This window comes from Aquarana catesbeiana, linkage group LG09, assembly GCF_042186555.1.
Source record: "Aquarana catesbeiana isolate 2022-GZ linkage group LG09, ASM4218655v1, whole genome shotgun sequence".
In the NCBI taxonomy this organism is placed as follows: Eukaryota; Metazoa; Chordata; class Amphibia; order Anura; family Ranidae; genus Aquarana; species Aquarana catesbeiana.
Window position 1 is genome coordinate 230,630,741 of NC_133332.1, and position 25,366 is coordinate 230,656,106.

Sequence of the window (25,366 nt, forward strand, 5' to 3'; positions counted from 1 at the left end):
TTATTTTTCGTGATCTCCTGAATCATATTATTTATTTTTTTCGTCAGATCTCCATAATTATGTTTCTAATTTTTGTATATATGTAGGAAGGCCAGTATGGTGGCCTGAATTTATGGGAGGAGCCCGGGGGGTATTTAAGCAGCCCGCTCACCTGTGGTGCTTGTCGGTTTCCTGTGCGCGATATACGTCACTAGGCCGACTATTCGATATACCAGCGTCCGCAAGTTCTTGCCTCGCAAGTTCCCGTATTCGATATTCCGTTCTCAAAACCTTCGAAGTTCGCGTTTTTCGTTCGTATTTTGTACCACGCGTCTGGCTTGGCTGTCGCAGGTAAGGTCCCGTCGGACTTTTCGTTTTCATATCATGTCACTAAACCGTGATTTCAAATTTTCGTTTCACTCGCATTTCACAAACTGCAATGTATATCGCTCGTACGTTCGATATGTTACCCTTTCGACAGCACCACGACGCAGACGTCGCTTCATTTCTAGCATGTCGGTATTCAAAAAAAAAAAAAAAAAATATGTATATGCGTCGGTAGACAGCCATAGCGAGTCGCAAATTGCAATTTATCAAGTCAGTTCGATACCAACCATTTCTCATTTCTGAAACATTTCTAAACTCATTTCTGACATTTCAAATCATTTCTCATTTCAGTCACTTACCGCGCTCCGATTCGAATCCAGTCGCACCAAAGGTGCGCCGATTCGTTCCGGTGTGCCCCAGTTATTACGGCCTCATTTCTATACATGCACCAGAGTTACGTTATTGTCAGTCAATTGTACCTCTGCCATGGTTATCATTTCATTTCCACGTATCACGTTCCGACATGAATTCAGTCGCATGAAAAAAAAAAAAAAAAAATGCACCGATTCATCTCGGCGTGCCCCAGGATTGGCCTCATTTCTATACATGCTCCAGAGTTACGTTTATCAGTCAATTGTACCTCTGTCATGGTTATCATTTCATTTCCATGTATCACGTCCCGACATGAATTCAGTCGCATGAAAAATGCACCGATTCGTCTCGGCGTGCCCCAGGATTGGCCTCATTTCTATACATGCTCCAGAGTTACGTTATCAGTCAATTGTACCTCTGTCATGGTTATCATTTCATTTCCATGTATCACGTCCCGACATGAATTCAGTCGCATGGAAAATGCACCGATTCGTCTCGGCGTGCCCCAGGATTGGCCTCATTTCTATACATGCTCCAGAGTTACGTTTATCAGTCAATTGTACCTCTGTCATGGTTATCATTTCATTTCCATGCATCACGTTCCGACATGAATTTAGTCGCATGAAAATGCACCGATTCATCCCGGCGTGCCCCAGGATTGGCCTCATTTCTATACATGCTCCAGAGTTACGTTATCGGTCATTTGTACCTCTGTCATGGTTATCATTTCAGTCCCACGTATCACGTTCCGACAGGAATTCAGTCGCATGAAAATGCACCGATTCGTCTCGGCGTGCCCAGGATTGGCCACATTTCTGATACATGCTCCAGAGTCCGGATCATAGCTAAATCATAGACATCGGGGGATTGACCCATATCTCTGTCATGCAATTTCTACCATTTCACTCCCACAACGCATCACCGTTTCGGAACCAGTCGCATCTGAGGCGCACCATTCGTCACGGCATGCATCACTGGTTCCGATCACATTTCATACCTACACCAGAGCTCGGTTAGTTGCCAGTCGCTAACACGGCACAACCAGTTCGAGCCTCGGTCAAAACAATCATTTCTCTCATTTCATTTAATACTGCACTCCTATTCGAATCCAGATGCATCAAACAAACACCGATTCGTCCCAGGAGCACCAATATTTTCAGTTGCCTCATTCCAATACACGCTCCAGAGCCCGGTCCACGGTCGAACAAATCGTGACACGACCAGGCCGCACCTCTGTCATGCAGTTCATTCATTTCACAATCAAGGCAAAACATTTCGAATCATTTCATTGTCACAAAATTGCAAGCACCATACAAATCATGGCTTCAAGTTACTTAGCAATCCCTTCACGAATTGTCACCTTTCATCTTCCTCAGGTCAGTCAAAGTTCAGTAGGTCCACCCTGCACCAGGTTGGACGATATCCCCCCAGGTAAAAAAAAAAAAAAAAAAAGGGAGAATAAGTCGGGTAAGTATGACTCAGCGGATCAAAGAAAAACTTGAAATTCATCTCACCCCCAATAGGTTACAGTCAACCAGGAAATAAAGCTCGAGAGATCCTCACCAGAGCAACCATGTCCCAGGCCGGCAGTGAAGACTTCACGGCCCCTCTATCACCTACTCCGGTCTCAGAAAGCGGCAGCGTGCAATCCCTCAGGGGATGGACTATCCCCAAACTGACGGCAGAGCTCAGACGCAGAGGTGTCCCCTTCCCCGCCACAGCGAGGAAAGGCGAGCTCTTCAAACTCCTCTTCCCCCCACCAGCAGCAGGACCCAGTACCCAACAGGCATCCCTCCAGTCCATATCATCGGCCATCTCACAATTACACACGATGGTGTCATCTCTATCCACCTCAGTTGCAGACGTCCAAGCCAGGGTGGCACTTCTGGAGGCCCGACCGGCCACGGCTGTCCCCGACCCAACTGCAACTCAGACCTTGACACCTCTTCCTACAGGTACCTCAGGCTCAAGCGCCATTGTCTACCCCTCCCACCTGGTCCCAACCAGTATCAGGAAGGACATTTTGGACGGCAAGGACGTCAACCTGGCCTCTCTCCTTATCTCCGTGCATGATTTGGCAGAAAATAAGGCCTACTCCTGGGGCGACATATCGGTGGTCCTTAAAGCCAAAGACCCCAGGCTGAACCGCAAGCTATCAGTCCCTGAATTTACCCTGGCCTTTGGCATGCTCAGAGATGTCTTGTGCTCAGCCACCCCTAGCAGGCGGGAAGAGCTGGACTTATACCTCCATACTGTGGTAGACTTGGGCCACAAGTATGGAGGTTTCGCCTTCTACGATTATCATCGTTCCTTCTCAGCCAAGGCCGCCGCCAGATTCTCACAATTCCAGATCACGACAGATTGGAGTCTCATGGACACAGAGCTCTTCTGCCGCCACTTTGCCGGCTTACGCTCACCTCTGTGTGCAATTTGCCAGTCTTCCACCCACACTGCCACCTGGTGCGCCAATACGGCGATCAGACGGCCCTTCGAGTTCCCCTCTACCTCAGGTACAGTACAGGGCCAGTCGATCCCTGAACCAACGCCTCAGGTGGACAAACTCGGACGCCCAGTCCGAACCGTGGGAGGGGCAGCCATCTGTAACAACTTCAATTATGGGTCCTGCAACTTCAGCCAATGCCGTCTACTTCACATCTGCACTTTATGCCAAAGAGCACACCCTAGGAATTTGTGTGAAGTCAAGCAACACAAGAGGGCATGACTAAGCCGAATCAACATCTTATGGTTAGGACTGTATCTCACTTCACACCCCACCCCTTCCCTGGCCACCTACCTTATCCAAGGCTTCACAGTAGGCTTTCACACCGGCCTCATTGCACTGCCCCACAATACTCACGAATTCGCCAATCTTCGTTCGGCAGCCATCGACGAACAGGCCATAGATCAGCTCTTACAGGCAGAGGTAGATCGAGACTACGTAATAGGCCCTTTCACTTGCCCCCCTTTCAGCACATGGAGAGTCAGCCCTATTGGGCTTGTCAAGGGCAAATTCTCTAATAAATTGCGTTTGGTGTACGACTTGTCTGCGCCTCATTCTTCGCACATACCCAGTCTCAATTCCCTGATCCCCTCCGAAGAGTTTTCCCTAAAATATTCCTCCGTTGACATGGCAATACAAGCGATCATCAAAGCAGGCACAGGTGCCTGGCTCTCCAAAGCCGACATCTCGGATGCTTTCAAGCTCCTGCCCATCCACCCATCCCTTTGGTGCTGGCACGGCATCAAATGGAAGGAAGCGTATTATTTTGCCACGAAACTCACCTTTGGTTCGAAGAGTAGCCCGTGGCTCTTCGACACGTTCGCACAGTCCCTCGTTTGGATACTTTTACACAAGGCTCAATGCCATGAAGTCATCCATTACCTGGATGACTTCCTACTGATAGAACCGCCCAACAAGCCCCCAGGAGATCTCGACAAACTTAGAGCAATTTTTGGAAACCTCAATGTTCCTATCGCCGAGCACAAAGTCGATGGTCCAGCAAACATCATCACCTTTCTCGGGGTCAGCTTGGATACCTGCGCAATGCAGGCCAGTCTCCCCCCTGACAAATTAACACGCATTAGGGCAGTCCTTCACGACTTTACACACACCAAGGGCTGTACCAAAAAACAGTTGCAGTCTCTCCTGGGTATGCTCAACTTCGCTATGCGAATTATCCCACAAGGCCGCACATTTGTATCACGCCTGCTTAGATTTCTGTCAGAAACTCAAGACCCTGATCAGATTTTGAAATTAGACTCCGCAGCTATAGCGGACCTATCAATGTGGGAGGAATTCTTGTCCGCCTGGAACGGCATATCTCTATTTATACCTATGGTTTCGATCCATTCACCCCAGGTGGTGACTGACGCTGCAGCCTCCACAGGTTTCGCGGCAATTTTTGGCCATCATTGGTTTTCAGGACCCTGGCCTCAACAGATACTGTCGATACCCGGCTTTTCCCAAACATCTGCCCTCTTTGAGCTTTATCCCATAGTGGCAGCCGCACAACTCTGGGGCCACCACTGGACAGGACAAACCGTAGTCTTCACCACCGACAACCAAGCCACGGCAGACATCATCAACAGAGGCAGGTCCAAGTCCCTAGCAGTCATGTCCTTCCTGCGCAGGTTGGTACAACTGTCTTTACAACATCAGTTCAACATACACTGTGAATTTATACCCGGCAGATACAACTCAGCAGCTGACGCACTATCACGTTTCAATTATCCCTCCTTTTTCAAACAGGTTCCCGATGCCGATCCAATGTCGGCCCCTATCCCCGTCTGGTCACAACTGACCCTGGACTAGTTCAACATCTACACGGAGCTACGCAACTCATAAATAATTCCCTCTCCCACAACACACTCAAAGCCTACCAGACAGCTTGGAAGGCTTTTAATAAATTCCTCACGTCCTGCCGCAAAGAACCAACAGATATCAAACAGGTACTGGCCTTCACGGCACACTGCCACACGCAGCTGGCCTTATCCTACAACACCATCCGGTTATACCTAGCCGGCATTCAACATTTCATGGCACTTAAAGACCCGACGAAATCGTCACTGTTCTCATCTCACACTATACGAGCCATCCTAAGGGGAATACAGAAACAACAACCAGTCATCAGCACTAAGCGCTTGCCCATTACAGGGCCCATCTTTAGGGACATGTCAAATATTTTGGCTACATCGCCATTCGGTCTGCTCCCCAGCACGGTCTTACAAGCAGCCATATATTTAGCTTACTATGGGTTCTTGCGGCCTGGCGAATTCACCTCTAACAAACCCACAGACCAAGTACTATGCAGACGACACTTGCTTCGACACCAAGACCACTTTATCCTGCACCTCGAGGTCTCTAAAACCCAGCAAACGGGCTCGGGAGTGAACATCCACCTCTACAGAACCAACAACAGCTGGTGTCCAGTCGCTGTACTCAACCGACTCCTATCTCTCCTGCCTGAGCAACCAGACAGCAGTCCCCTTCTACCATTCCCAGTCAAACCCTTAAACGCCTCTCAGTTTGTGAGTCACATAAGGATACTTCTCCGCAATCTTCACCTTAACCCTAGTCAGTATTCCGGACACTCTTTCCGCATCGGAGCAGCCTCCGCGGCGTCCCGCCACGGGGTGCCAGATCACATCATCAAAAGACTAGGCAGGTGGAAATCAGCCTGCTTCGCCCGGTACATCCCCAATCCACAAACAGAGATGGCACAGGCATTCTCCAAATTGGCTCAATAAATAACTGAAAACCAATAAAATTATAACCCTACCTGAATGTTTTTGCCCCCTTATTTTGGCATACCGGCCATTAGACCAAGGCACACTTTCAGGTCCATTTCATATGGTAAGTCCACACTTTTAGGTCTATTTCCGATGGTAAGTCTTATCTTTACTATAAGTGTTATCTATGTCCATATCGGACATAGGGCTCCGACCATAAGTAGGAAGGCCAGTATGGTGGCCTGAATTTATGGGAGGAGCCCGGGGGGTATTTAAGCAGCCCGCTCACCTGTGGTGCTTGTCGGTTTCCTGTGCGCGATACCCACCCTCCCATCCCCATTTCATAGCATTTCTCAACTATTCATTTCATTCATTTCTCTTACAGAATAATCATTTCTTAAACCAGGGTATGCCCCCTTATTTTGGCATACCGGCCATTAGACCAAGGCACACTTTCAGGTCCATTTCATATGGTAAGTCCACACTTTTAGGTCTATTTCCGATGGTAAGTCTTATCTTTACTATAAGTGTTATCTATGTCCATATCGGACATAGGGCTCCGACCATAAATATATATATATATATATATATATATATATATATATATATATATATATATATATTTTTTTTTTTTTTTTTATAGTGATCTCCATAATATTTTTTCTCGTTTTGTGTGTCAGGTTACCACAACACCATTGTTATCTTGTATTTTTTAACCTCAAGGAGGTTCGTGTTGGTGTCCCTTGTTAATTAGATGTATTTTTGAAATGTACCTGCCTACTCACAAACAAACTGTCCTTTTTGAAGTAAAACACATAGGCAAGTATTTCAGAAAAAAAAATATCCATTTATTCTGGGTCATAACAAAATAAAGAGGAAGGCAAAGCTGGAGAAACTGGTGAAATTGGCGAAGCCTTTGTACCCCAGGGCACACATCAATTATTTTACAGTCAAAATTGGTGGCCTGAGGAGTCCTTATAATAGTGAGCACAATCTGGTCCAGGACTACAAGAGGTCAGGAACAGCAGCAGATGACATATATGTCCCCAGGCTGCATCTTTTGTCAGACCAGACTGAACCCAGGCCATCACTCTCTGGTCTTCCTTACACACTTCCTTCCAGGCTTCCTTTCAGGCTGTGGCTCTGGTGTTGTAGTTGTGGCAGAAGATGGAGGAGGAGAAGGAGGTGGAGGTGAAGGAGGAGAAGGAGGACCATGGCCAAACGTGGCTTTGGTTTGTGTGTTCGCCCCCCAACCCCTTATTTAGGGCTTGTAAGATCAGATACTCACATAAGAGGCGTTGGCCCTCCTCCATTTCCTGCATTTTGCAGGCTGCCATGTAGGCATATTCGTCTTGATTATTGTGGGGGGGGTTCTGAGGGCCGCAGTAGCCTTCCGAAATAGGCCAATTGCAGCCTCCTCCAAGTTAATCCTCTTCCTGGGACTTTTTGTTGGAATGCGGAGGGGAGGGACCTGGGCCCGGCCACCTCCTGGCTGCCACTTTCCACTGCCTGGCTGAGGCTTTCCTGTGTATGAAAAAGGGACATAGTTTAATTTTTTTGTTCAGCAATCACACACAATTTTCAGCTCATGACTGTTGCAAATTGAATGTTAATAAATAGAAACGACTATCATTCTGACCCCAGCATTTTTCATTCTTGTCACAATCATTTTTGTCTACTACTGTCTAATGATATGTAAAACACTTTGTGAAATCATAAATTAGTGATCAAAAATAACATCTATTTAACATCATCAATTTGACAACCAGAAATATTTTTAAGAATGCTATACCTGACTCAAGCTGGGCTCCTCCACATGTTGCTGCCTGTAAGGCCCAGGTTGGTCCTTGGCCTCAGCTGGTGGGGAAGGAAGACTGGAGAGTGCTGGCCTGGGTTCACTCTGGTCTGACAGAAAATACAGTCTGTCATAGTACCAAAGCCTGGGTATATAAACGTCATCTGCTGCAGCTCCTTATCTCAAGGAACCCTGGACACTCAGCAGCTGTTTACACATCTGGACGCAGGAGCACTAGTGTGGGACACCAGAACAAACTTTTTAGGGTGTCCCACACAGGTGCTCCAGTGGCTACTAGGTGTGTCTCCATGTGTGAAAATTGTACAAAAAAGGAAAGTATTCCAGCTTTAGAAAGGGAATAAAAATTTCTTCAGCTTGGAAATCTGCCAAAACAAACAACTGTACAACACTTCCAAGCAATGTTTCATATTACTATTTCTGGCCTCAAATATCTGTGTGCTAAGTATATCTTTTTTTTATTCACATAGGGGAGAAAAGACTTGGGACATCAGAGGACACCAGGGACCCCCCCCCCCCCCCACACCTCCTAAAGAAGGGGAAATCCCAAAACCACATGCAGAAGATGTGGAGGAAGGAGAGGTTCATGATGTGTTTGAAATAGTCGCCACAACAGGTGAGTGTCTGAGACCACAACTTCAGGTAATAGACGTATGCCTGCATATTTATAATACATGGTGTGTTTCTTTTATTTTAGGTTATGTGGATGTTGTGGAAGAAGAATCTCATTTCACAAGTGAAAGTGCCCAGATCCTCATCGGGGAGATAATGGGATGCAATCGTGATTAAAAAAATACAAAGGAAAACATCTATGATGTTCAACAAAAAATGAAGAACATCATTGATGTTTTAGGCAGAATATAAAACACACAAAAATTGTACAGTTTTCTCATGTATTTTTGCTTTTAAAAACAAGTTTTAAAGTATTTTAAAAGCCAAATTTTTAAGATGCACACGGTGTGTCAACATGTGCTATCTGCCATCATGGGATATCAAAGTACATATTTTGTGGGTGCAACCCCTTCCTCAAGTAGCTGAAAGGAAGGGGTTGCACCCCCAAAACACGTCCAGTGTTCCCCCATGATGGGAGCTAGAACATGTTGACATGGGCATGGGATCAGGAGGGAAGTCCCCAGTTTTAATCACAATTTGTGTGCATCTTCAAAATTTGGCTTTCACAGGGGTGACATCACCCTTTCTGATGAAGGCAAGATCAACACAGTTTGGACATACTAATGTCTGATATTGCCTTCACTTGAACTTTGTAAGTTCCTGAGTTGTGTATGTTATGTTTTCAAACATGCCTGTTTAACCAAAAAAAGGCTATTTCTAATGTGACAAAAAAAATGTTATACAACAAAGATGTTGGTTTGTTCAAAAACCCTTTTCTAAAGCATATGTGAATGTGCTTTGAGTAAAATGTTTTATACTTAACAATGTGTGACTTCTTCTTTCAATGTTCAATAGCAATTTTTGTAGTAAGTTGGTGTTTACAGTGGCAATGGGGGTTATTTACTAAAGGCAAATCCACTTTGCACTACAAGTGCAGTTTCAGTGCAATTTCAAGTGCACTTTTGCAGTGCACTTAGAGTGCAAAGTGGAATTTCCTTTATTAAATAACACCCACAGTGCTTTATAATTTGCCACAATCACACCATTTTTCCTGACTCCACAAATTTCAGTTATGGTGCTGAAAATGATGAATATTTTTATCAGTAATGCATTATATACATTAACAACAAAAACAAGGTGTGTGCATAGCAGACCCACAACATAATAGTTCACTGAAGAAGAGATTGTCACCTCATGTATCCAAAAAATTGCGTTTGCAATATTGAACAAAAAGGTAAAAAAAGAAAAGCCCATTGGATAACCTAGGAGCCAGCTAAAAAAAACACAAGCAGTAAAAATCAAAGTAAATATTATTTACGTTTGAATAAAACATTTATTTTTCACGTTTATTAAACATTTTGTGGCATATCAATGGCCCCCCTACCCGCAAAGTACTCTAGATACATTGTATAACCTTCACGGGCGCTTTGGGGGGGGGGGCAAGCCACGACTGCCAGCTTCCAGAGCCGTCAGGGTTGTTGTATCTGGTAATAAGCTGATGTCCGGAAATAAACTGAGGCCACGTAGTTCGATGCATTTTTTCTTAAAAAGTTATGCAATATACAGCATGCCATAATAATATGATTGACTTTTTATTCCGCCATGTTTATTGCAGTAAGGAATAGGCGGAACCGGATGGCCATTATTCCAAAGGCATTTTCCACCACTCTTCTGGCTCTGGCTAGCCGGTAATTAAAAACCCTCTGCTCCGGGGTGAGGGTCCTCATGGGGAACATCAGGTGTTCACTCAGACCAAATGCTTCATCAGTGACAAAGACGAACTGGAGTCCTTCCACGTTCTCTTCAGCAGGTGGCAATCCCAAGCCACCATTCTGGAGCCATCTGTAAAATTCGGTCTGGACGATGACTCCACCATCCGATATCCGGCCATTCTTCCCCACGTCCACATACAGGAACTCATATGTCACCAACACCACTGCCATCACAATACTATTAAACCCCTTATAGTTATAATAGTATGACCCCGAGTTGGGGGGTGGGACGATGTGGACGTGTTTCCCATCTATTGCCCCTCTGCAGTTGGGAAAGTCCCACCGCTGGGCAAACTGGGATACCACAGTCTGCCATTACTGTGGTGTTGAAGGAAACTGTGGAGTGAAACAAGAAAAAAAAATGTAATTTTGCACATAAACATTGCAAGCAGATTAGACACAAACATTCTTGTCCAAAATCAGGATTAATATTTATTTGAAGGAGTATTTAAAGACAAAAAGAGAAGGTCCACTTATCAGATGCCTCACCCCCTCTGATGGCCCATTGTAAAAATTTTAGGGGGGGGGAGATGTTTTGGACAGGTAACCCTCTCCACTTCATTGAGAGCTGAATGCATACATAATGTGTATTAATTTGGCCAGCCCCTCCTTACTTACACTATTGGCAGCCCACTGGACAGGTAAGGAGTGTCATAATACAAAAATAAAAATACACACTGTACAAATTGAAGCACATTTTTACATTATGCAATTACCTATCAAGATAATAGGAGAACAAAACTTTATACAGTACCATTTGAAAGTATTCAGGCAGGCTCTTTCACTACATGCATTGGTGAATTCATCAATAAATACGACCACAAAAGAGGTAGGTATAGTGTGTATTGTTTGGCAAAGTCAGCAGATAGAGGATTGGTATCGGTTGACTTAGGGGTTGGGGGGAGGGGGGTTCAAAATGATTTTGGGACCCCCAAAAAAAGCCTCTGGCACTCTGCCTGAATTTAAGCACACAAATAACATTTGTACAGATTTTAGAGGGTGTTTAGGGTAAAGCAGTACTATGGAGCTGACAAAATACATTGTTAAGTGACTAGGCTAGATGTGTATGGGCCCAGGATAGCATGCTAGGGAGGTTAGTGAAGGCAAATATACATGAAGGACAAAAAAGGAAGTTTAAAAGCTTCCGGCATGCATGAGGACAAAGAGGACATTCACAGCATATTACAATCATGGTAATTAGGGAATAATGAAAGAAATACAATACATTAGCAAACATTAAATACATATAATGTGATGTTAAAGGAGAAATCTTACCTTAATATAGTCCTTCTGCAGGACCTGAATGATGGCAGAACAGGTCTCTGGAATGATGATCCCCAGAGCCTGGGGGGAGATGCCTGTCAAAATCTTGATGTCCTGCAGACTTCTCCCTGTCACCAAGTACCACAACGTGGCGACTAGCCTCTGTTCAGGAGTGATGGCTTGCTGCATGCAGGTGTCCTGCCTGCTAATAGGGGACAGCAAAGCCAACAAATGGTGAAAAAGGGGGTCCGTCATCCGGAGATAATTCCTGAAATCATTAGGATTATTCTCCTGGATCTCCAACAACAAAGGCATGTGAGAGAATTGGTCACGCTGGAGCAACCAATTCTCCATCCATGAACTCCTCCCCACCCTCTTCATGGACTGGGCTTGGTTCAAAGCAAGAACCCCAACACCAAGCCCCAGCACAGCACGAACTCTACGACGAGTACGTAACATTGCTTCAAAACGGTCGGCTGGTCAGAACGAACTAACAGAACGCACTGAAAAACAGAAAGGCCTGAAAATCAGAAACGAGTTTACAAGAACGCACTGAGAATTAAATACGTACTATAATAATAATAATAATACGCACTGACAAACAAATGCAAACTGACTACATGCACTGAAGAACAGATACGAACCCACAAGCACAAACTGAAGAGCAGTAATAACGATCTGAAAAGCACGAGGCTGAAAAGCGCGAATCGTCTCTCACCAAACTTCTACTAACACAAGATTAGCAGAAGGAGCCCAAAGGGTGGCGCACTAGGTATTGAACTTTCCTTTTCCAGTGCCGTCGTACATGTTGTATGTCACCGCGTTTTTGATGTTCGCAATTTCCGACCAACGTTGTGTGACCGTGTGTATACAAGACAAGTTTGAGCCAACATGCTTCGGAAAAAATCCATGGATTTTGTTGTCGGAATGTGCGATTGTGCGTATGCGGCATTAGAGAGGAAACTGATTGTGCATGTATTAGGAGCATAAATAGAGGCGGAAGTCTAACAGTGGCCTTGCAGCCTCCCTTTGATAAAAAGATAGCGACCGTCTCAGTTAATTTGTAAAGACATGAGAGATAGGGGGCACGTTCTCCGAAAAGCTATTGTTACTCCCCTAGCCCTCAAAATAGGGGATGGTGCATGAAACCACTGATATAAAAAACCAAAGGCATGCATGGGGTAGACGAAGTGTGTCTTCTGCAAGAAAATAACATCTGCAGCTAAACTACGTAGTTCCTGCCAGAGACGACCCCTTTTAAAAGGTGAAGACCTCTCACAATTTATGACACAATTTTTAATGTATTACTCATTAAGTAAATGTAAATTGCTTAGTGCCATTCCCTTCAACAGACAAGAAAGAAACAACCCCCATACCATACCATGGCCCACCTTGAGCCGGAAAATCCCCTTCAAATGCACCTTAAAACAAAAAAAAAAACCAAAAGTAGAAAAAAACATATAGCTAAAACAACATTTTGAAAAAAGGAAAAAGAAGAAGAAAAAAATAACAAAATATCCTACCATATAGGATTAACCAACTAAGGGTTAGACGAATCTGGGAAGGGGCATACAGCCCATACCTGGAGCCCCCCCACCAATCTGCAATCTCGCAGAATACAAAGCCCCCTATACTGAGACTGACCTATTTGAAAAAAATCAACCAAGCTCATATATAGAGCATCTCTTACTCCCCCCGGAGGGAAAAAAAAATTAAAACAATTTTTCAATTCTTGCGGCTAAATATAAATGCATGCTTAAAACCGCCACCTATTTATAAAGTAAGGACTATATTGAATCACCCCTCCTTTACGTAAATCCTAAAGAAGTCAGACTTTAATCTTTTCCATTGGTCTGATTCCTGCGTCTAGATCTCATTGGAACCTGCTGCCAGCGTTCTGGGGGTTGTATATGTGGCATAAAATTGCTCATTCTCCAATCTGGAAAATCAATCGGTGGTAAATCCAATGTTTCCACAAAGTGGTGCAAATCATCTTTATTCTGTAAGACTGCCTTTTTGCCCTTCTGAGAAGCCATTAGATGGAATGAAAATATGGGATAATATTTTAGTTTTTAATAAATATTATAGGGCAGATGTACAGTATGTATACCAGTCAACAGGTAGGCTTATGATGCGCCCAGGTAACCTAGGTGACAGTAAACAGAAAGGCTGATGAAATGCACAAGATGCTACCCACTTCAAAGCCCCTGATAAAGTGATATGACATTATGTAATTCATAGGGCTAGGGCAGAGCTATGTAACCTGTGGGGATTAGCTGATAAAGAGGAGAACTTGAAAAGCATTCTGTGACCCCACTTTTACAGACCACCGTCTACTGAGAGCTGTCCTTGGGATTGATTGAGTTGAGCAGGGGCAGCAGAGACTTCTGGCATCCAGCCCAGCTCTTCACCTGTGAGCTAGCCACACAGTGATTCGGACACTGTGGCTGCTCTTCCATCCTTTCCTTGTGACTGTTTTGTGTGTTAAGTGGGCTTTTTCTCATGGACTATATGCGCTCTTTCACATTTTATTTTGTGAGTATATAATATGTTGTTTTTAATAAAGCCTTTTGATCATTTTACTACACCAGAGGTCTGAGCTGTTTTCTCCCCTCCCTTGCTTCTGTGAATTTTGGATACTGACCTCAGCTTGCCTCTGACTGCTCTCTGCCTATTTCAATGGTGCTGACCTTGGCCTGCTACTGGACCTCGCTCTGCCTGCTTCCCTGGTACTGACCTCAGCCTGCTACCTGACCATGTATGACCCTGGATCACCCCGATGACGTCTTAACTCTGGAAGACAACTGCTACCAAGCTACCTGCACCTGTGTTTCTTTGAGTATTCTACTTCTGTCACCACCTTCAGGAGTGCTTGGACCAGCGCCGCAAGGAGATCCCTCTCGTTAGCTCGGTCTTCAACCAAGATACGTAACATCAACATTTATCTGGAGTTATTTTTATTAATAACTGTATACCTGGGTATTCTCCACCAGGACCCTTGTTGGACCCTTTGCTGATATTACCTGTTTGTACATTGGATGTATGTACTATGATCAATCTTATATAAAGTTCACATTATCTCAATGCTGGTGTATGTCTATATACTTATGGTTAATGTTAATTTTATATGCTGGTTGCAGTAGTTCCCCTGGTTCCAACTACTTTGATTCAATTACTGGTTACTTTCCCAGGAAGGGAATACCCTCTGTTCACAGGGTGGAGGTAATGCCAACTTACCTCCAGGTCTGGCACAAACCGTTTTTGGAGAAGCTCATTTATCATAACCCCCCCCCAAAAGAGGGTTACAATGCCACATCACATCATCTATTAAGAAGAAACAAAGATGTATGTGTGACAAGATTTTAGTTATATCCCAGTCCATTAAACCTTACCTTCCAATAGCCAAGTCAGTTAATAGGTCCAGCGGTGAGACATCATCGTTCACATTACTGGATCTGTGTAGAGAATGCAGATACATTGTTACCTACTGACAAAGTCCAACCCCCACCATATTAAAGTGGACCTGAAAAAGTGAAATTAAAGAAGAAATCCAGCCTAACACTAACTAGTGTTAAAAGTGTTCCTGCCTCCTATCCTGCATAATTTGTGTATGAAGATGTGTATACCGATTTTTAGTCTGGTCATGTGATCCCCTGTGTTAGTGAGGAGGAAAATTCTAGAAGCTGTGACATCAGCCATGGACTCTAATGTGCCAGTGGTTGTCCTCTCCCCTGCAGCCACGACGCACTGACACAGGGGAGCCAGAGCTGCGGATCACTTGACAGGTCCAGAGCAGACTAAAAATAGTAAGTATACACAACTTTCTTTTCACCTTTGAACAGCAACATTGTCAGTCTGTTAGTAGTGTTAGAGGTACTAGCAGAAATTGAAACCAAACCATAGGTTTTACATAAATAAATAAAAGCTGATCATTGTAAGCACCCCTGTCAGTGGAAAATGGTTTGTCTCAACCCTCTAACTGCTACATCTGCAGGACCGCTTGCAATTGAAAAATGACAGACTTACTGACTGGATCACAAGGGGAAAATAGAAGAAAGAAAGCCTAAAAAAAGAAAACAAATACGGCCATCATATCTAAGAATAGGTAAGCTACAATATAATAAATGTCTGCTTGTGGGTTTAGTACTACTTTAAAGCGGACCTTCAGTCATTTTTTTTCAACTTTCCATCTATTAAATCTTCTGCCCTTGTTGTTTTAACTTGATAGTAAAACAATTTTTTTCTGCCAGTAAATACCTTATACAGACCACTTCCTGTTTCTTGTCTGGTCATTAGCCTAGGGCAGGGGTCTCCAAACTTTCTAAACAAAGGGCCAGTTTACCGTCCGTCAGACTTCAGGGGGGCAGGACTGTGGCCATTGGAAGTAGAAAATGTCCCAGTATAAGTGGGTGTAAACAATTCCCCATCTTTGGTGTCAGTGAGAGAAATTTTGCCCCATCATTGGTGTGGTTGGGAGGAGTTGTGCCCTATCATTGGTGTCATTGGGCCCCATTGTTGGGAGGAATTCTGCCCCTTCATTGGTGTCATTGGGCTCCATTGTTGGTCTCACTGGGAGGATTTGTGCCTCATCGATGGTGTCACTGTGCCCTATTGTTGGTGTCATTAGGAGAAATTGTGCCCCATCGTTGGGGTCTATGGGAGGAATTATGCTTCTTTGTTGGTGTCAGATAGGGGAATTGTGCCACATCATTGGTGTCAATGGCCCCATTGGGAGAAATTGTGCCCCATCGTTGGTGTCATTTGGCTCCATTGCTGGTGTCATTAGGAAGAATTGTGCCCAATTGTTGGGGTCATCGGGTGGAATTGTGCACCTTTGTTGGTGTCAGATGGGGAGAATTGTGCTCCATTGTTGGTGTCAGATGGGGTTATTGTGCCACATCATTGGTGTCATTGGCCCCATTGGGAGGAATTCTGCCCCATCATTGGTGTCATTTGGCTCCATTGCTGGTGTCATTAGGCAGAATTGTGCCCCATTGTTGACGTCATCGGAAGGATTTGTGCACCTTTTTTGGTGTCAGATGGGGAGAATTGTGCTCCATTGCTTGTGTCAGTAAAAGAAATAGTGCCCCAAGGGCCGGATAACAGCAAGCAAAGGGCCACATCCGGCCCCCGGGACGCAGTTTGGAGACCACTGACCTAGGGCTTATGAACAGCTTTCTCCCTCACTCTTGTGAAATTTTGCCATGAGTCTTAAGAGGGCCAATGAGAGCTGCAGAGCTGGAGATGTGTCTCTGTGTGTCTTTGTAAATCCAGGAAGTGAACGGGCATCAGCTTCAGCTGCCCACAGATAAAATGGCTGCAGCCAACTCAATGGAGAGAGATTTCTGCAGCATATTTGGCAAGTACAGAATCACAGTATATATAAAATAATATGTAAAAATGGTAAAAAAAAAGAGAAGCTTGAGAATGGCAAAGATGTTTTTATTACAAATTATGTGAGCAGACTGCAGTTCCTCTTTAAGTATAGTTAGTGTAGCGCACTCTAGGTAGGTAGGTGCTAGAGTGAGGATTTTTGGTTAGGATTAGGTAAATTTAGGCAGGCCTGGCTGGTCCCCAGGCCTATTTGTTTTGATTTGGGAGTGGCTCAGAGTAGCAGCTGGTGACTCACAGGCAGCATCACTGGTACCTCCGTCTTTCCAGAAGATTCTGGAAAGAGAGGAGAATAGGAGAGGTGGAGCTGCCTGGGGTATTCTGAGGAGCCGTGACCAATCCCCAACCTGGATTGGCAGGGGGCAGACCTCCTTAAATGCCCAGGGTCAGCCCAGCTGGGTAGGAGTTGTCGGGTGGAAAAGCAGGACTGAGAGAAGTGTGGAGGCTGTCGGGGCCTTGAGGAGAGGAGACTCCAGAAAGGACAACTGGTCGCCGGCAGGAGGGCTGGTGAGTGAGGCACAGTTGGGAGTACTGGGGAGGCATGCCTGAGAAGACTGGGAGTATGAGATGCAGTATGAGATGGATGCAGAACCAGGAGTGTGGACTGTGGTGGAAGGGGTAGTAGAAAGAGGCAGCTGCAGCCAAGAAGGCTGACAGAGCCTGAAGAGGGCTTACTGGGAGCAGTAGCCATGGATAGGATGGCTAGAACAAGGACTTTTCCTGCTACACAATTGGGGCCCATGGTACCAACCTGCAAAGGGCATTTGCTGAGGCCTGGCTGAGTCAGAGTCAGGCCCAACCAACAAATAGTGCTAGCTGTTCCTGGGAACCAAGTGATGTGCTGGAGGTGACTGGAAGTAACAGTTTGCAGCAAGTGATGTGCAGGAGGAGAAAGAAGTGAACATTAGAGAGGAAGAGATATTCAGGAGGAGAAAGTTGTGAACACTAAAGAGGAAGCGATGTGCAGGAGGAAATGGAGTGTATATACTGGAGTGTATATAATCGTCCCAAAACAAGTTCTACCAATTCTATTGGGCATCCCATACTTCCTTTACCCCATCCAAGTTCAATCCCCTCAATAAAACAAAAAACAACAAAGTTCACTGACTGCTTTATGTCCCAGAGTGACTGAGAGTGAATGCAGGGCTGGGCTGGGTGACAGACAGACCACAATTCTTAGCAGCCCCTACAGGGGTACCGCTACATTAGTGTTAGGCTGGAATTCTACTTTAAAAAGTGTAGATTTGCTGTGTTATAAGGAATATTTAGAAATGTAAATTTTTCCCAAGCAATACTCTAAAATGTACCTTTTGTATGTCACTCCTGAAAAACAGCAGTGCACTTGTGTAGTACGGGGGTCTAGGAACAGGAGTGCCTACAGCTCCATATCTGTATGCCTGCAGTATGAGATCTAAGGCACTGCCGCCTCTGATTACTAGTCTCATGAGACTTATGCCCCGTACACACGATAGGATTTTCCTAAAGAAATGTGTGATAGGACCTTGTTGTCGGAAATTCCGACCGTGTGTAGGCTCCATCACACATTTTCCATAGGAATTTCCATCACACAAAATTTGAGAGCTGGTTCCAACAAAATCCGTTGTCGGAAATTCCGATCATGTGTACACAATTCCGACGCACAAAGTGCCACGCATGCTCGGAATCAAGCAGAAGAGCAGCACTGGCTATTGAACTTCATTTTTCTCAGCTCGTCGTACGTGTTGTACGTCACCGCGTTCTTGACGTTCGGAATTTCCGACCAACTTTGTGTGACCGTGTGTATGCGAGACAAGTTTGAGCCAACATCCGTCGGAAAAAAAACATGGATTTTGTTGTCGGAAATTCCTATCGTGTGTACAGGGCATTAGAGTGAGATATGATAATGGCACTATTGTGCTGCTCACTGTTCTTTTTTGAGGGCTCTGACATGAATTAGCAGAGTCCATGGCTAAAATGGGGGATCGAAAAAAGGATATTAAGCCCCAGTCATTCTTGTCTTTTTAAAGTTTTATTGCAGAACCGTTAAGGAGGTGATGGGTAAAGGGTCCCAGATACCATTGCAAATCACTTACAGATTCTCCAGATCACAGAACATAGAACCAATGTCCAGCTTAGTCAGAACCTTTAGGTTGGGCTCACACTATAAAACTCGGTTGCTCGAAGCAGGAGTCCAGTGCTTCTGCATTCACCGTTTCAGGTCCGATTTCAGCACAAATTTAGTGCTGAATTCAGACCTGAAACGGACCAGAAGATGCACAGGACCTCTGTGCAATTTGCACCGGAGCCGCTGCGGAGATATGTGAACTGGCTCCTTTGAGAGCCAGTCATAATCTCCTGCTATGCGAATTGGATGTGGAAAAACTCGCATCCAATTCGCAATAGTGTGAACCTGGCCTCAAAGTATAACTAAAGGCAACATTTTTTTTGGTTTTGGATAGGGTGGAGAGGATTTAGAATGCCTGTCAGTCTTTATTGTGGTCTGTGCCCCTGTTCAGGAGATTCATCCTCTATATTAATCATGTTTACTATTATCGTGAAAGTAAAAAAAAAAAAACTACGTTTTGGGTTGTCCCCTGAAAAGTAATAGCGGGGAAATCTTCCAATGGGGACATTAGTTCAGGGGACCTGAGGCTCCCCAAGGAATTCCCTTAATTTTCAGGGATTTCCCCGCACTTCCTGTTTTGCTATGGTACAGGAAGTGAAGGGAAATCTCTGCAATGGGACACAGGTTGCCATAAAAAATCTGACGGGTTATAATTGTCCCTTGCTCTATCCAAAATAGAAAAACAAAAAAAAATGCCTATAGTTCTACTGTAAAACTGACAACACTGTAAGCCCGTTCCCAAATTTCAGTGCATCCTCCAAGTGCATCACTAGGCTCTTCTGGGAAACCAGCCTTCTTCCTAAGCTCTCTCTAGCAAGGGAGGCACAGTTCCTCCAGACCAGGCAGGGCAGCTTCAGGACCACTTCAATACACATTAGGCCCCAAACTAGACCATTGAAGTCCAACAGCAGAGCCCAGGGAAAGAGTAATGCCGCGTACACATGTTCGGAAATTCGGCCAGCAAAAGACCGATGAGAGCTTTTTGGTCGGAAAATGCGACCGTGTGTATGCTCCATCGGACAGCCTGCAAAAAGTTCCTATCCGAAAATGCGATCATCTGTAGCAATTCCGACGCGCAAAATTCCTACGCATGCTCGGAAACAATTCGACGCATGCTCGGAAGCATTGAACTTCATTTTCTCAGCTCGTGGTAGTGATGTACATCACCTCGTTCTTGGCAGTCGAAAGTTCAGCAAACTTTTGTGTGACCATGTGTATGCAAGGCAAGCTTAAGCGGAATCCCGTCGGAAAAGCCATCATATCTTTTTCCGACCAAAATCCTGATCGTGTGTACGTGGCAAAAGAGTACATGGCCTGTTACAAATATTAATATCCTTGCCCAGCATGCACTAGTGGCAGAAACCTCCTACTGGATTGGATAAAGAAAAGATAAATATTTATAACTTAGATTTGTTTGTGAAATCTCATTTCCAACCGCCTTACGCAGATATACTGCGGCATAAGGGCATGTACAGGCAGATTAATGTACCTGTACGCTGCCCTTTAAGAGGCGGCTTGCTGGCGCGCGCAGCCTGCCGGGAGCTCCATGACCGCGATCGCGGGTCCCGTGGACACGATGTCCGCGGGGATACCCGCGATCATCTCACGGTGAGGAAGAATGGGGAGATACTAATGTAAACAAGCATCTCCGCGTTCTGCCTAATGACACTGTCACTGATCACGGCTCCCTGTCATCGGGAGCGGTGATCAGTGACGTGTCACATACAGCCCACCTCGCTCCCAAGGACACACTTAACCCCTACAGCGCCACCTAGTGGTTAACCCCTTCACTGCCAGTGACATTTTTACAGTAATCAATGCAATTTTTTTAGCATTGATCGCTGTATTAATGTCAATGGTCCCAAAAATGTGTCAGAATTATCTGATGTGTCCGCCATAATGTCGCAGTCACGATGAAAATCGCTGATCGCCGCCATTACTAGTAAAAAAAAAAATTATAAATAAAAATGCCATAAAACTATCCCCTATTTTGTAGACGCTATAACTTTTGCGCAAACCAATCAATAAATGCTTATTGTGATTTTTTTACCAAAAATATGTAGAAGAATAAGTATTAACCTAAAATGAGGAAAACATTTTTTTTTATATATTTTTTGGGGATATTTATTATAGCAAGAAGTAAAAAAAAAATGCGTTTTTTTTTCAAAATTGTCACTATTTTTTTGTTTATAGCGCAAAAAAAAAAAACGCAGAGGTGATCAAATACCACCAAAAGAAAGCTCTATTTGTGGGGAAAAAAAGGATGTCAATTTTGTTTGGGAGCCACGTCGCACAACCGCGCAATTGTCAGTTAAAAAAGTGCTCTGGTCTTTGGCAGGCCAAATGGTCCGGGGCTTAAGTTGTTTTTTTTTTTTTTTTTTTTCTTTTTTTTTTTTTTTGCCACCTCAGAAAGTTCCTAGAGAGACTAATTCAGCTTACTCGCTCATATGTGTCTCTTCTCATCTCTTCATCACTGTGGCGTATATTTCGTTTTCAACAAAGGGAAACAACAGGGGTTTACAAAGAAATAATAATATGAGGCTAGGTTCACACTGCTGCGAATTTTATTGCGAATTTGAGCCGCTGCGATCGCTCAAATTCGCAAGTCATTTTAATAACATTGTTTTCCATGAGTGCTGTTCACATCAATGCGTTGCGAATTTAACCTGCGTAAAAAAAGGGTCCTGTCCGAGTTTGATCCGTGTGCAATGCGAATTCAGCTCCATAGATTGCAAAATTTGCAGTAGAATCGCAAGAACACACAAAGAATTCGCACTGCAAATTTGCAACGCAATCGGATCAAAATCGCGCTAAATTCGCACTACAGCAGTGTGAACCTAGCCTAAAAACTGACACCGCCTAACAAGGCTCAGCCCTTAGTTCGCCTTCTTCTTTTGCTATCTGAAATTTTATCTTTATTTATAAATCTCTCTGTTTTACATATCTGTATCAAAAACCATATATATATATATATATATATATATATATATATATATATATATATATATATATATATATATATATATATATATATATATATATATATATATATAAACCCCCCTCCCTCCCTTCTCCCTCCCTCCCCAACCCTTGTGCAATGCCTATGATCTACTTGGTAGCTAGTTTAAATCCTCATTTTTTTCTGCATAGCGCCATGTTTTTTTAAACTCCTTCCAACATTTCCATTTGTCTACTTCTATCTTTTCCTCTTTGTTATAATAAAACTGCTCCATGTTATAGGTCCCCTCCACGGCATTTATCCAGTCCCACATCTCAGGGCTTTCTTTTCCCCACCAATTTTTAGGGATTAATCTTTTTGGTGCGTTTAGTAGATGTGGATGTTCTATATTGTTTCACATTCCCTTCTATGCCGTGGAAGAGGACCATCCACGGATCTTCTTTCACCTCTGTTTTTGTAATCTCCTTAATCAAGACCAAGATTTTTTTCCAAAATTTTTTGATTATCGGGCAGTTCCACCATAAGTGAGCCATATTACCCACCCCTCCACAGCCCCGCCAGCAGTCTGCCGGTTTCCCATGTTGGAATTTACTTATCTTATCTGGCGTTGCATACCACCTCTCCATACATTTATAATTCATCTCGGCCATTTTTATATCTGCCGCTGAGCTATGGGCCAAGGTTAACATTTTTCTAATCGTGCTTATATTTTTTTGTGTTCCCAATTCTTTTTCCCATTTTTTGATGAATGCGGGTACCTCTGCTTCTTCTTCTTTCAATAGTAATTTATATAGCTTAGATATAGTATTTTTTGTTTTTTCCGAAGTACATAATTTTTCTAAAGCTGTCAAATTTTCTCCTGATCTTATTGGTTGAGGTAGATTTTTCACGAAGCGGTCTAATTGCATGTACCTCCATTTATCTATCACCCATGTGTCAGTGTTTTGTTTCAACTCTATAATTGTGACAATTTTCCCTTTTTTGAGTATTTCTCTAAGTTGTACTTTATCTTTTTTTATCCAATTCCCACCTATATTTATTTTCCCTGGTGCAAAATATTCATTCTCCTTTAATTCTATCAGGGGAGAATTATAAACCTTATCTAATTGCTTATATACTACATCCCATATCTTTAAAACTATTTTTGTCAAACAGTGCGTATTCTCATCTACCATTCTGTGGTTCGGAGGATTCCAAATAATAGATCCTAGACATGTTTTACTATAAAATTTTTCTATGTTCACCCATCTTTTTTCTTGGTTATCCCTAGCCCATTCTATTGCTCTTGATAAAATTATTGCTTTATAGTATTTTAGGATATCCGGGACCGCCTGACCCCCTTTATCTTTATCTTGTTTTAAGGTCTTAAAAGATATTCTTGATTTTTTATTTTTCCATATTATATTAGATATTATTGATTTCAACTTTCTAATGTATTCCTGTGGCAGTTTGATAGGTAACATTTGGAATTTGTACGTGATCTTTGGAAGAAGGATCATTTTTATGGCGTTGATACGTCCCATCCATGAAAGAGGTTTTGTCTGGAGCTTTTTCCCTTCCCTCTTTATTTCATCCAAGAGAGGGATATAGTTTTTCCTATATATCTTTTCCGGAGAGTTCGCGAGCCTTATTCCCAGGTATTTGATCTCTTTTTTCCAGCGGAATTGGAAATCTCTCTTCAGTTTTTCCTCCTCTACTTTACTCACATTTATCTTCAAAATTTCAGATTTCCCCATATTAATCTTAAAATTTGTTATTTCGCCATATTGTTCTAATATTTTAACCAATCTTGGCATTGTATTTCCGGGGTTACTTATATAAAAGAGCACGTCGTCCATGAATGCTGCCAATTTGTGCTCTTCTTCTCCCACCTTAAATCCCTCGATGTCAGGGTTATTTCTGATTGTTGCAAGGAGAGGTTCTAGGGCCAACACGAAGAGAAGGGGGGACAGGGGGCATCCCTGTCTTGTCCCCCTTTTCATCTCGAAGGGTGATAACAGGGTTCCGTTGATCTTAATGGCCGCCTTGGGTTTTCTGTAAAGTGTTTTAATCCATCCTATCATCTTTGGGCCTACTCCTATTGTTTCTAGGGTTTGAAACAGGAACTCCCAGTCTACCCTGTCAAATGCCTTTTCGGCATCACTTGACAGGAGCAGACCTGGGAGTCCTTCCTCCCTTCTCTTCTGGAGCAGTAATAGGGTTCTCACCCCATTATCTCTTCCCTCCCTTCCTGCTATAAAGCCCACTTGGTCCGGATGGATCACCCCATTCATTAATTCTTTCATCCTCGTAGCTAATACCTTTGAGTATATTTTTGTGTCTACATTAAGCAATGATATCGGTCTGTAGCTAGCGCATAGAGTCCCATCTTTAGCCTCTTTTGGGATCACGGTAATTGTGGCAAAAAGCGCCTCAATGCTTAGTTCAACTCGCTTCCCAGCCCATTCATATACTTACACATTTTTGGTACTAGTATATCTTTAAATTTCTTATAATAATATGTGGTGAACCCATCCAGACCTGGGCTTTTCCCCTGTGCACTGTCCGATATTGCTCTATATATCTCCTCCTCTGTTATTGGTTTCTCCAGGGCCTCTCTAGAGTTTTCTGTAACCTTGGTTAATTTGGCTAACTTTAAGAATTCTTTTATCTTCCTGTTTTTAATTTCATCTCTTGTCTGGCCTCCGTTCCTCTCCCCCGTATATAGCTCACTGTAGTAGTTTTTAAATACTTCACCAATCTCTTTAGTTTCATACACCATCTTCCCCTGTTTGTCCTGTATCTTTCCTATAAAGTTTAGGGCTTTTTTTTTCCTAAGCATTCTAGCTAGATGTTTTCCCGCCTTATTTCCCCACAAATATCTTTCTTTAGCTATTTGGTTGAATTTTTCCTTTGTTTCTTGCTCCATCAACATTTTTAGTTTGTCTCGTTTATTTACCAATGCTAGGTATGTTGTTTGGTGGTGTCCTCTGTGTTTTTTATGTTCTTGTTCTGAATTAAAAATTTCTTCTATAAGATTTCCCATTTTATTTTTCCAACAGCAAAAAGCACTCACATGAGTGTAGACGGATAGGCCGCACACCCCATAAAGTGCATAGAAACATATGAAAACCCCCTATCGGGGCTTTTAAGCAGCCAATAAAGTGCAATATAAGTGGTTGAAAAAGTTGAATTTTATTGGTACAAAAAATATAAATAACATATTAAAAAGAAAATTCACTAGAATGAATACTGACTGTTAGAGTCAGGACATGAACTGAATATGGCGTACAATTGCAACGGACAAAAGCCAACAATAAAAACCAATGCAAGACAAAAAAAAAATTCTGACGCGTTTCGACCCTTCCCGGGTCTTCTTCAGAGGATAGTTGTCCACTAAAAAAAAAAAGGTAGCATATATCAAACATAACATTGGATTTCCACAGTACCAAAACCACACATGCATACCCTGTAGTGTAACTGAATAAGTTGTATAGTTACCTATCGCAGGATTTGTGACGTTACAATGTCCTTTCTAACATTGCAAAAAGTTTGGGGTGATGCAA

At 43.5% G+C, this 25,366-nt stretch overlaps 1 protein-coding gene across 1 annotated transcript in view; it reads right to left on the bottom strand.

The window, feature by feature from the left end:
* LOC141108365 (histo-blood group ABO system transferase-like) overlaps positions 1-25,366 on the bottom strand; it is a 150,440-nt gene that overhangs the window by 121,696 nt on the left and 3,378 nt on the right. The window contains exon 2 of the mRNA XM_073599924.1: positions 14,760-14,822. The gene's annotated coding sequence lies outside the window, so the exon portion shown is untranslated. The remainder of the gene's footprint in view (positions 1-14,759; positions 14,823-25,366) is intronic.